The sequence below is a fragment of the Micromesistius poutassou genome (assembly GCF_964030765.1).
Source record: "Micromesistius poutassou genome assembly, chromosome: 8".
Taxonomy (NCBI): domain Eukaryota; kingdom Metazoa; phylum Chordata; class Actinopteri; order Gadiformes; family Gadidae; genus Micromesistius; species Micromesistius poutassou.
The window spans coordinates 20022136-20034474 of NC_140278.1; the positions used below are offsets into that span (position 1 = coordinate 20022136).

Here is a 12339-nt window from a genome sequence, read left to right on the forward strand (position 1 = left end):
TAGGGGCTTAAACGAGTGACCTGTGTTGGACACATAGACCAGAGTCTTCCTCTACCGAGCTTAGCCGAGGATCTCTAACACGTACCAGGGGGGCCAGCACAGGTTAAGTCCCGGGGCCGAAGAGAAACCAGTATAGGGTACCCCCCTCCTAGACGTCAGGAGAGGTCTTCCCACCTAGTGCGACTGAAGGTTCTCCCACAGCCCTCATACTATAAAAACCCATTATAGGTTGGAACGCTCGACAGTTTTTATTGATTTTTGCTCTTTTTTTTCAACAGGAAACACACACTGGACTACTGGTTAGGGCTTCGGCCTTTAAACTGAAGGGTTGCCGGTTCGATCCCCGACCCAGTAGGAAAAATGTGGGGCGGGGGAAGTGGTTGAGCACTGCTCTCCCATGCCCACATCCACGGCTGAAGTGCAAGGTACCTCACCCCTCACTGCTCCCCGAGCGCAACTGTAGTGGCTCACTGCTCCGGGTGAGTGTGTGCTTCACCTCACTGTGTGCTCTGTGTGTGTTCCACTAATTCACGGATGGGATAAATGCAGAGACCAAATTCTTTGTATGTGTGAGCATACTTGGCCAAAAAAGCTGATTTACATTTACATAGCGGCGAGCCACCAACTGCGCTCTTCATAACATACATATTAGGATATACTCACTGACTCCTTGATCACAATCACAAAACAATGCACAATCACTCACTAAAGTAGGCCTACTTTCACATGTCCATTTGAATCAGAATTATTTTTTCAGCAAGTAAATTTGCAAATACAAGGAAAGTGACTCGGTGAAGTATCAGACATAAAGAAACATGACTTGAGCAAAAGTATCTATAACAATATATGTAACAATATATGTAACTATTTTCCAAAATACACAATTATACACATTCAATATTATATACGCATTAATATTGACATCTGTGCATATTCTGGATGCGTTCGCTCAAGCCGTCACTCTTCCACCGGGGACGTAAGCGCCGCGGAACGGCTGCGCCGCGGTCACCGCTGCTGATCGCTGCCACTCTAATCAATGAAACCATCCCCACCGAGCGCGCCGCGGCGCGTCTCAGCAGCGTCCCAGGAGCATGGCACGGAAAACCACAAATTGTGACAGATTCATGGGCCATCTGCGCGTGGAGGACACCGCCCCCTAGTGGGTGAACGTGTTAGGGCGGCGGGACGGTGGATCCACTGATACTCACCGGTCAACTCCCGCCATGGGGAACCCGGTGACGGTCAACGTGTGGCCCACCTTCAGGGGCATATTATTCACTCTAATTTCCTGAGAGAGAGAGAGAGAGAGAGAGAGAGAGAGAGAGAGAGAGAGAGAGAGAGAGAGAGAGAGAAAAATCAATCAGGAGAGTGACGCCTTCATCCCACCGGGGACGTAAGCGCCGCGGCACAGCTGCGTCGCGGAACGGCTGCGTCCTGTGCCCTGCGTCAATCCCCACCGGGCGCGTAACGGCAGCGCGCGCTGCCTTGCGAGCCAGCCGTATTCATGCGAGATCACGAGATCACGCGATAATCCTGAACGTTTTAACTGTGTGGATAAAGGAAATCCTTTCTCACATTGTCTTTATAAAAAGGATGATTGATTTCGTAAATGATTTTATGTTGCTCCACTTCGATAATAAGTCTCTCGTCGTCCATGTTGCCGACCCTCTGAGACCCTTTGATTGATTGACTGCTGACCTGGTGCCACCGGTCATGACATAATGTTGATGTTAAGTTGTATAGGCTACATGAGCGGAGTATTGTGTTTTATTTAGAAAATTGACCGGATGCTCTATGGCTTTTATTATTTCACTTCCTGCCCGGCTCGATCTAAGATAGCATTGCCATGGCGCAGTCGCGATCGTAATTTCCGGGTAGTGCACCATGGAGTATTCGATTTGGAACGACACTGAAAATCAGCGCACTTATGCCGCTTTTCCACCGCCAGTACCTACTCGACTCGACTCGACTCGACTCGACTCGCCACGCCTTATTTGCGTTTCCATTGGCAAAAAAAGTACCTGGTACCTAGTACCGGGTACTTTTTTTTAGTACTACCTCCGTCGAGGTTCCATGCCAGCGGAGTAGGTACTTTTGTGTGACGTAAACAGGCTGCTGGTAACTGATTGGCCAGCGGCTGTAAATGGGAATATTCACTCAAGTTAAGTTGTGTCCGGCGTGGTTGGAGTCCACGAACCCGCTCCCGAGGGGGACACTGATCAGCGTTTCGCCGTGTGTGTCGCTCCTTTCCCGGGGCTAGAGTTAGGCTGCGCGTCGTTATGTGTGTCGGGCGTGGTTGTGTGTGTCCGGCGTGGCTGGAGTCCACAGACCGGCGTTTCGCTGTTTCGTTTCAGTGTCGTTCCTTTCCTAGGGCTCGAGTTTCGCCTCTATCAACGTTACCGTATGACAACAATAGACGCGCAGTCATTGCGCTTTTTATTTTATTTTATTTCCCATCATAACCTTTCCCGGGAATCAGGAAATAGTCTTGATCAGATTCAGATTTCCCGGGAATCGCGTCTCCCGTGATTAAAACCTAATGACGACCCGCCCATGGTGGAGAGGTTCTTTTCTACGACCCGCCCACATTGAAGAGGTACTTTTTTAGATGGAAACGCAACCAAACCGAGTTGAGTCGAGGCGAGTCGAGTCGAGTTGGTACTGGCGGTGGAAAAGCGGCATTAGTCAGTGGGGATAGTGTACTACGTACAAGTATGGATATCGGAACACAACCCATGTCTGCTAATGGAGAGCATATGTTGGTCTGAGGCGCTGGTGGACACAGGAAGTCTGCTGCTCAAACCATATCTCAACCTGTAATAAACCAGTGTATTTATATCAACCAGCTCAACTCTCCCTCGCTCTCCCACACTCTCTCTCCAACTCTCTCTCTGTCTCTGTCTCACAGGACATGATGGTGAAGAATATGCCCCTGAAGGTGGGCCACACGTTGACCGTCACCGGGTTCCCCACAGTGGGCCGGTGAGTATCAGTCAACTAACACGTTCACCCACTAGGGGGCGGTGTCCTCCACGCGCAGATGGCCCATGAATCTGTCCTCCTATACGTTTAAAACAAAAAGCTTGGAACATTTCCTTGTTTGATTTTGTCACTTTACTGAAGGAAGTTGAACTGCAATAGAAATCCTTCAAAGTCCAGTTCTGGAGTCCAGAGGTTAATCATGAGGGTGGGGGCCGGGTTCAGGGGCCAAAGGTTAATTATGAGGGTGGGGGCGGGGTGCAGGGGCCAAAGGTTAATCATGAGGGTGGGGGCCGGGTGCAGGGGCCAGCTGTAAAGGCTCCTCCCCTTTCGTTAGCCTAGCCCACATACAAGCACACCTGCTAGTCTGTCTGTTCTCCGGGTTTGAATGTAATTTGAAGCTGTTTCGCTGTAATGATTTAGATAAATGGAATCCCCAACCCTCATGATAATCCCTCCGCAATCTTCGTTGAGGATGCTGTAAAGTAATATCAGAGTAAAGTCGATGAGTCGACTCATCGATGGATCAAGGTCTGAACCGGTGACCTGAGCAGCTTCAGTCCCGCGCGTGACGCGGTTATTGTACTGCAGCTGTAGTGACTAATGAGTACCGTGTGGTCTTCCTCCTACTCCTTCTCTCCCACCTCCTCCTCTCCCTCTCCCTCCTCCTAATCTCGCCTCCTCCTCCTCCTCCTCTCCCTCCTCCTCCTCTCCCTCCTCCTCCTCATCCTCCTCCTCTCTCTCCTCCTCCTCTCTCCAGCTTTCGGTTTGATATCCACTCCGGGCGTGACATCGCGCTGCACATCGGCGTGCGGTTCGACGAAAATAGCGTGGTCTACAACACGCAAAAGGCGGACGTCTGGGGGGAAGAGGTCCGCGAGGGGGGGTTCCCCTTCAAACACAACGAGCTCTTCAAGGTGAGAGGAGGACGGAGGGGGGAGGGAGGGGAGGGGAGGAGGGAGAGAGGGGGGGAAAAGGGAGGGGGGAGGGAGGGGATGAGGGAGGAAGGGAGAGAGAGGGGAGATCTAATCGGGTGACCTTAGAGAGGGAGACCGATGAGGATCCTTTCTGAAGGCGGATTAGGAAGTATTGATTGATTAGCCATCAGCCATCTCTTAAACTTTAATCCGGTTCTTCCCTTTTGAGATATCATAATCCAATCGTAAATATGCAGAACCTTTGTGCGCCGTCAAAGAACGCCAGTGAGTACCCATCGACCACTCCTCCCCCTCCCCCTCCCCCCAGGTTAAGAGTCTGGGTGTCGTCCTTGACAGCACACTATCTTTCCAATCCCATATCAATAACATCACCCGGTCTGCATATTTCCACCTTCACAATATTAATCGCCTCCGCCCCTCCCTTTCTCCCCACTCCACTGCCATTTTTGTACACAGCCTTGTCACCTCCCGCATCGACTACTGCAACTCCCTTCTTTTCGGTCTACCTCACAAATACCTCCATAAACTTCAACTGGTTCAGAACTCTGCAGCTCGAATCATCACCAGAACCCCCTCCATCCACCACATCACCCCTGTTCTGCAGCAACTCCACTGGCTCCCGGTCAAACTCTGCATAAACTTCAAAATCCTCCTGTTTACATTCAAGGCCATCCACAACCTTTCCCCTCCTTATCTGTCCGAACTCCTCCACATCGCCACCCCTTCCCGTTCCCTCAGATCTGCCTCCTCTGTCCACCTCGCTGTCCCTCCCGCCCGCCTCGTCACCATGGGGAGCAGGGCTTTCAGCCGCTCTACCCCCCATCTCTGGAACTCACTCCCAGCGGACCTCAGGAACCTGGACTCTCTCACACTCTTCAAATCAAGGCTAAAAACTCACCTATTCAGAACTGCATACCCCACTTAACCATCTACATTGTCTTTTCTTATCTGTTTATTATTTCTTACTGTTTTTTATTTTTTATGCGTTGTACGGTGTCCTCGAGTGCCCAGAGAGGCACCTTTAAATAAAATGTATTATTATTATTATTATTATTACAAGCAGCATGACAGGAAAGCTGCTCAGCACAGACTGAGGAAGACTGGGTGGGTTTGGGTGAGTTTGTAGAAGCGCTGTTCTTTGTAAGAGCTGAAGCTCAGCAGAGCTGTGAGCTACTTCAGGGACGGCTTGTTGTGTTTATCGTTCTCTGCTCTTCAAATATTGTTTTTAGAGTTGTTGATTTTACTCTCAAAGCCCCAGAGATAAAGAAGACGTTTTATTTTACTCTTGAACCTCAACCAAAATCATAGCAGCTAATCGATGATGATACTAATGACACAAACGTTCATGAAAACCTTACATTGCAAAACTGGTTCTGTTTATGCATATGTGTATGAACATACATTTTCTTTCTCTCTCTCTCTCTCTCTCTCTCTCTCTCTCTCTCTCTCCCCCTGTGTCCCGGTGTCTCTCTCTCTGTAGTTCACTGTCTGCCTGACCCGTGAGGAGTTCGTGGTGGTCCTGAGCGACGCCTCTGAGATCCACTTCCCCAACCGCCTGGGGGCGTCTGAGTACGTGGACTTCGCCTTCAAGGAGGGCGTCCTCGTCTGCAGCTTTGAGATCATCTAACCCTGAGCTGGATCTCCTCCTCCAGTCTGGTGGCCTGTGGTGCCCTCTCCTTACAGTAGACCGGTTCACAGGCAGATGAGAACCACTTTTCTTTGCAATGCTTTTTCTGCAATGCTAAAACTGATTGTTTTGCTTAGTTTAGGCCTTTGTCTTCCTTTGGGAACATCGGCCATTGATGAACGGCTTCCCCCCTGGCCTGTCCTGGGCCGTCTTCTCCAGCTGTTGCCACGTCAGCCCTTCCTTCTTTAATCATAAAACTGATGTGTATTAAAAAGGATTTCATTAGCAATGATAATCAGCATCTGGTGATTTATTTATCAAGTCCAATATGTTGTCCAATATTTTGTTTGTGTGTGTGTGTGTGTGTAGTTCCTGTACCTAATGGCATGTAAAAATAAGCATTTCCATGGCAGTTAATATTCCTTATATCCTTAACTTAAGCTGCATATAAGGGAAAGGGTACCTTCGTAGTATTAACAATTCTCACAGAATACATATTTGATGCAGTGCATGAGTTGCCCTTGTGGGAATCGAACCCGCACCTTGGTGTTCAAGCCCTAGCCTACTATACACTGCAATACTATCTCAATACTAAACTATCTACTTTACAATAGAATACCATCTCAATACTATATTGTCTACTATACACTACAATACTATCTCAATACTAAACTATCTACTATACACTACAATACCATCTCAATTCTATACTATACACTACAATACTATCTCAATACTATATTATCTACTATACACTACAATACCATCTCAATACTATACTTAAGCAATAGATCACGACAGGCTGTGGTATGTTCTCATTATACCACAGTTAAGGGGCGTTGTCCGTCCCGAACGCGCAGCGGAGAGAGAGAGAGAGAGAGAGGCCAAGCGCCTTTGAATTTCAAGAAGATGTTGAATGCATTCATGTGTCATGGTCTGAAGATCATCTGGGCCAAGTTTCAAGAAGATTAGACGAAATTTGTGAGAAGAGAGGCCTTTTAAAAGTTTTCGATCAAATCAAAGATGGCAGAAAATCCAATATGGCGGAAAAAGATATCCTAAGATGCGTCAAACTCGGCTTGGCCGAAGAGTTCCAGTGATACATTGTTTGTGGAAAACGGATGAACGGGTCAAAAGTTAATAACATTGATGTATGTCCAACTTTGACCTGTTGGTGGGGCTAGAGCTCTTGACCTAGAGTTGCCTACTCAGTATCACCACTTGGACCCAAGTAATGGGTGGTCTGCTGTTAAATTATTATAGTATTGGGGAATTATTACATTATGAGGTTCTGCGAAATTAAGGCTAACCTGATAATGTAATAACCTCCCGTTAATGTAACACTACACTTTATTAAGTTATTGGTCCATTATCAGAAATTTATTGCATTATCAGGTTCTAGACGTCTCGCTATAAAGACCGTCTCAGCAGGCAGGACCTCAATCTGCTGCCTCCTCTCCTCCCTGTGCGTAAACTCAACCGATCGGACGGCAACATGACTGTAAGTATAAAGAAACGAGCGTTTCCACTGATCCCTGCAGTTCTTCTTTCGACATCAGTTGTGTTTGTTTCAGTCCGCGTGGTTTCACTGCTGCTCTGCTCTGAATGGAGTGACAGCTGTCATTACGCTTGGTTTTAATGTGGGCACCTCTCCTGACGCGCGGATCAGAACCAATAGTTGTCTCTTGCGGTGATGGGATCACTACTCCGGGCATCGTTCATGACTTTTCATAACCTCTCTCTCTTTCTCTCTCTCTCCCTGTGTCCCGGTGTCTCTCTCTCTGTAGTTCACCGTCTGCCTGACCCGTGAGGAGTTCCTAGTGGTCCTGAGTGACGCCTCTGAGATCCACTTCCCCAACCGCCTGGGGAAGACTGAGTACGTGGACTTCGGCTTCAAGGGGGGCGTCCTCATCCGCAGCTCTGAGATCAACTAACCCTGAGCTGGATCTCCTCCTCCAGTCTGGTGGCCTGTGGTGCCCTCTCCTCACAGTAGACCGGTTCACAGGCAGATGAGAACCACTCACTACATTAACGTCCGACATTCCTGTGTTGCATGTTCTTTGCTATACTTTTTCTGCAATGCTAATGATGGGAAAAACAGCCCAATGAGCACACCACATGATATGTACGTTATGAACACACCACATGATACGTACATTACGAATATAGTTAACCCGTGTTCTAAACTAACACACACATAACCAGCTATTCTTCAGGTCAAGGCCTGAGCCGGAGGCCGGATGTCCCAACATGGAGAGATGCTAGAGACTCAGACAATGCACCACACATTCGCAAGAACAGGTGTGTAGTACGCCTTTCAACTTTTATGTCATGACCCATAAGATCCAGTCAACCCAGAAGACGGTTAGAAATCCCACCGTTGGACCACAGTCATTAACACATAGTCTAACCGCAGCCCAGGGCGCCTCCCGCCTTTCCCAAGGTTAGGGAGCTGAACGGGGAGCTGGATCCAGGTAACCCCCACGCCAGCCCTGATAACATCCAAAAACACACACACCAACCCTAAGCACACACACCTCGTTAGGAGGAAAACACAGCATAAGACCATACCACACAGATCATCTCACACTCTTCTGAAGCAGAACTTCCACGGAGGCGAAGCTCCAGATGACCTCAGCGCTGATAGGGACTTAGAAATATTCGATCGTTCACACTTTACAAACCTGTATCACTTTTACCATTTTACTTAATAAATCCGAGGCCCTCGTGCTGACAGACTTTATTACCTCTCCGTCTCATTTTCTCTGGTCAAGTAACTAGACAGACTGATTTTCCCAACAAATTGGTGACCCCGACGTGATTTTTTCAGAATTGAACCGCAACTGGGAAAACCACAGAGGACGGAGAGAAGCACGCCCCGGGTCCCCGGAGCGCCGGACCGATTCCTGCAGTCTCATCTCGGGTACCCAAACAAAAGGTAGGCAGAACCTGTTGATAAAACCCGAACTCTGCATAGTTATATAGGAATCACATTAGGAGATGAGGCTGTAAGAACGGTCTGCAACGGGGTATCCCGCGGGGACGAATCCCACTGCAACGTTGTGTTAACCCGTAAAAACCTGATTGACCCTAAAACGCGTGACCCATCGAATATCAGCTCGGTGCATGGTGAAGTAATACCCTCGAGACTATAGGGCCTATAATGAGTCGAGCGTGGTGATAAAAAACCCTCGATGGCCAAGTGAAATAGTGGAAGACTGGAATGAACTGGGCTATGAGAGAGACCCAGAGGAATTAAGGCCTATAGTGAATCGAGCGTGGTGATAAAAAACCCTCGATGGCCGAGGTGAATAAGGCTCGCTGCATGGTGATAATGATACCCTCGAGAACCTTGATGAGTGGATTTGAGGTGCCCGGAGAGGCACGATAAATAATCTTTAGTTTGGCCATATATTCATTGCATATGCGGGGACGGACGGACAAACACATGGACTGACGTTAGATTAAGGACAGACTAGGGATAGTAGAGGCCTCTCAGACGGCGTTCGTGTGTGCGATCGGGACTGAGAGACAGTGAGCATGAGAGAGAGAGAGAGAGAGAGACACCGAGAGGTGGTGTGTGAGTGTGCCTGGGAGAAACTGAGAGCGAGCAGGTGTGTGAAAATGGTGCGTGTGTGTGGTGCGCACTATCTTCACCCAGTAAGCGGATAAAATATATAAGTAAATGAACTGATATTAATAAATGCTACCTCTTTGCTGTGCTGCTTTGACTTACGGCTTGTTCCGTTGAGATAAATGAATTGATAATAATGAATGATACCTCTTTACTGTGCTGCTCGGACCTACGGCTGGTTCTGTCGGAATGGGCAAATCGATAATTAATAATGTTGAACGACGTCCCTTGGCCGTATAGTATATGAGTTATGAGTTAATCAAGAATGTTGAATCACGTCCCTTGGCCGTGTTGTATGCCTATTATGAGTTAATCGATAAAGTTGACTGACGTCTCTTAATTGTGTTGCATGCATATTATAATATAAGATCTGACTATATTGAATAACGTCTCTTGGATGTGTTGTTTCCTTTTTACCCCCCCTTTTTTTACCTCTCCCAAGAGTGACTTAAAAAAAAAAAAAAAAGCGACTCTTACACCTCTCCTCCGCCCTCGTATGTTAAGACAAGCCCAAAAGAGCTCATTGTTCCCCGGCCGCCGTTTTTTGAGTTCTCTCACTCCAGAGACAGAGAGACGTGAGAATGTGTGAGCGTGTATAGGAGAGACTGAGAGCGAGTGCGTGTGTGGGTGTGTGTGTGTGCGTGTGTCAAGAAAGCGCGCGTCTGAGTGTACGTGCATGACAGGGGGCGACAGTGTGCATTTGGGTGAGTGTGGACGCCAGTGCGTACGCGTGTGTCAGCATGTAGGCGTTAACGGGTGTTTGAGTGTGTGTTTGCGCAAAAGACAGCTCGAGAAGGAGAAAAATAGGCTGTGTGTGCGTCAATGAGTGTGTGTGTTCGGTGAGGAGAGAGAGAGACAGAGAGTGTGTGGGAACTGACCCTATGCCTAAAAAAGGTAGTCCCCGCCCGCCATATTTGTAGTTCTCTCATTTCATAGAGTTGTAGTCCCTGTCCGCCATATTTGAAGTTTTCCCATTTGACAAATTTGTAGTCAGCAGCAAGGACAGTAGAGATAAGAGGGGAATGCAGCCTGTGAGGGAGTCACAGGGAGACAGGCAGAGAGATTTAGAGGTTATTATCTAGACTCCATAACAGGAACAATTAGCATTTAAAGTTGTCCATAGCATGCACACCGCTCGTCCACAGAAGTCCAGGGGTCAACCAGCGCTGGGGACTCTTTTTAAGAGTTCAGGGAAAATCCTCTCTCACCAATCTGAGCAGAAGGACCCGCCCTAAAAGGACTCGGGGACTGCGGGGTTAATGCACAGTTCAACAGACCTGACAAGGTTTAAGTACCAAAAAGACAGCACAAATAATAATAATTATTATTTTTTAAATTTTAAATTCCTGAGGGATTGCGGTAATAATAGACATTATATTAAAATTGATCATATAATCTAGACAGAGAAAGGCCGGGTAGTAGGCCTCATCAGGGCCACTGAGATAAGGGAGGTTACTCCCCTGCGCAGAGTGTTGGAACACACAAGGTGGTTCTGAAAGCATATTTCAGATGAAACAATAGAGTTAATAAGGTAATGGTCTTTACTATAACTAATCACAATTACATTTGTGTCAACTAAATTGTAAAAGATGTTCTGATATTCACATTATGGCTAAAGGGGAATACATATCAGTCATACAAAATAATAATGTACAAGTAGGACAATTAGATGGATTATGGATTGGATGGATTAATACTACATCTGCTGGGAAGGGATCTAATGTACAAGCTAGGTTCTCAATTTACATTCGGAAGTAATGGGTTTACCTTTCAGATGCCACTACTACTGCGGTTACGCTTTCATAACATGTTAACATTCGATAGTATTTTCCTCCTCACTCCAACAGAAAGTTACTTTCTGATTGACCCCATCATCCGCCCACTTACACACACAGGGTAACCGCCCTGATGTGTCTCCATTATACACACACTTGGCTGCATGAGTAGCTGGGGCTGAGGACTCTGTCTCCATCCCTCCACTTTGCGATCTATTCCACCTGATGGGTGGAAATTGATTGTATCCCAGGCACGGCATCCTGCAGTAAGCCAGTATGGAAGGCTGGTTAGCCAACGACGGGTAAGATCCCACCTTGAAACCTCGGGACAACCTAAGGCAGGCACAGTCACGATTACTTGGCAGAGTCACTGTGAGCATTGACTCACTTGGTCGTGAAGTGACGAGCTGCAACCATCATAGGAAGAGCCGGGTGGGGTGAAAGGTGGAGGAGGAACAGGAGTCAGATATGTTGGCTCAGGCAGCGGAAGTGGTGGACATGTCACGTTTTCATTTATAAAATGGTATATAACTCAAGTTACGTTTTCGGTTTAGTGCATAACTTTGTTAATTTCGGGAACAGTGTGGTTTTACGGCGGCTGATGGTAAACCCACCAATATCGGCCTTTGGTTTTGGATATACTGGCTTTGATTTCCCTTCCCACCAGATTGGTTTTATTTAAAGGTTGTTAAGGTTAGGGGCTTCAAGGTTGGTTGCACTAATGACGTTTTTGGGTTTGCTTATCAGTTAATAAGCAAGGAGGGAAGTAGTGAGAAATTAGAGCAAAGTGTGGATGCTGTAATCACACTTTTGATTTTTGACTTGTGTAGATGCTCTACCACTAGCACTAATGAGTTATCACACGCATGCTACTAGATTGATGCATCTAACCCCGCATGAAATGCTTACGGGTCGACCCATGCCTTCACCTATTATTCAAGGCCCCATACCATTAGAGCAATAAGTAATAGGATTAAGAAAATATGTTTGTCCACTAACTGCTGTACATGAGTTTATATTCCAACAATAGAAACACGAGTTCCAGAGCGTGAGGGGGAGCCAGATGCAGAGACGCCCGGAGCCGACCAGCCGAGCCAGGATTTGATTTTGATTTGATTTGTTTTGTTGTATCAACACACACTTACACCACACTTAACCATACACATGAAAAGACAAAAGATTTATTGGGGATTGATTTGATTTGCAATATTTATGACATATATAGCCTCATATTTTGCTGTTTGTTTGTTTGTTTGTTGTTGCGATTTAGCGGCCCTACCAGGCCGCTAGGAAGAATTGATTTGCTTTGGTTTATCTTTCAGATTTAATTACTTTGACTTGATTTATCTTTTGATTTTAATTACTTTGACTTTCGGTTTTAATGAC

General features: G+C 47.1%; 1 long non-coding RNA gene across 1 annotated transcript; it reads left to right on the forward strand.

Annotated features, from left to right (window-relative positions):
- Positions 1–3765: 3765 nt before the first annotated feature.
- On the forward strand, positions 3766–5839 carry LOC311351930. Its single transcript, XR_014636769.1, has 2 exons — positions 3766–3896; positions 5398–5839. It is a non-coding gene; the product is annotated as an uncharacterized lncRNA (long non-coding RNA).
- The last annotated feature ends 6500 nt before the right edge of the window (positions 5840–12339 follow it).